The following is a 947-nucleotide window of genomic DNA, read 5'->3' as shown; positions in this document are numbered from 1 at the left end:
CGCAGGCAGCCTCGCCGCTGTGCCCTCGGGCAGGTCAGCCTGCTGGCTCTCTATGGGGACGGGTGAGAAAGCAGCCCCAGTGGGAGTCCGTCCCACAGACAAGACAGAGGCCTGCCTGCGCACCCCCGGGGCCTCCGGGGCCTGAAGGGGAGCACAGCCAGGTGTGCGGTGTGACTGTTTGATCTAGGATGTGTGTGCAGCGCATGTGTGTGCATGTGTGTGCATGTGTGTGTGCACGTGTGCGTGCTTGTGTGCAGTGCATGTGTGCGTGCATGCATGTGTGTGCATGCGTGCATGTGCGAGTGCATGTGTGTGCATGTGTGTGGGTGTAGCCACTTACACCGTGGCCTAAAGAGACCAGACCCCGGGGAAAGGTAAGACACAAACTTTGTAGAAACGGCCGCATGCGGGGGCAGGAAGCCAGACAAGCTTGAGTCCTCTTTGTACCTGTTTTGTCCATCGGACTTTGGAACCATGTAAATATTATGCAAAAGCATAAAAGGAAGTCAATTAATAAAAGCAACCCATAAAAGCTAGAGCAACGTGGGAAATGAACCTGGGCATCAAGTTGGTGGCACAGGCCACGAAGGCACTTTCCAGGTGACTTTACAACAGCGACTGGCTGTCCGTCTCACGGGGACACGTGAAGGACAGAAAGAACTGGGGAGCCCGGCCGGCGGGGCTCGGTGGTTGAGCGCCGACCTATGACCCAGGAGGTCACGGTTCGATTCCTGGTCAGGGCACAGGGGGTTGCGGGAGGTGGGTGCATAGGGGAGGCAATCAATGTATATTTCTCTCTCTCTCTCCCCCTCTCTTCCTTTCTCCCTCCCTCTCTCCCTCCTCCCCCCTTCCTTCCCTCTCCTTTCCTCTCTCTCTAAAATCAATAAAAACATGTCCTCAGATGAGGATTAAAAAGAAAAAGAAGTAAAATAAAAATAAAATAAATA

The 947-nt window shown here is 54.3% G+C and overlaps 1 long non-coding RNA gene across 2 annotated transcripts in view; it reads right to left on the bottom strand.

The window, feature by feature from the left end:
* The window catches only part of LOC102769213, a 26,537-nt gene continuing 25,590 nt past the window's right edge, over positions 1-947 (bottom strand). For both annotated transcript variants that reach the window (XR_435734.2, XR_001514040.1), the window contains exon 3: positions 1-50. This is a non-coding gene — a long non-coding RNA (uncharacterized LOC102769213). The remainder of the gene's footprint in view (positions 51-947) is intronic.

Source organism: Myotis davidii, unplaced genomic scaffold (genome assembly GCF_000327345.1).
Source record: "Myotis davidii unplaced genomic scaffold, ASM32734v1 scaffold181, whole genome shotgun sequence".
Lineage (NCBI taxonomy): Eukaryota > Metazoa > Chordata > Mammalia > Chiroptera > Vespertilionidae > Myotis > Myotis davidii.
This window is presented reverse-complemented; position numbering and strand designations above follow the sequence as displayed.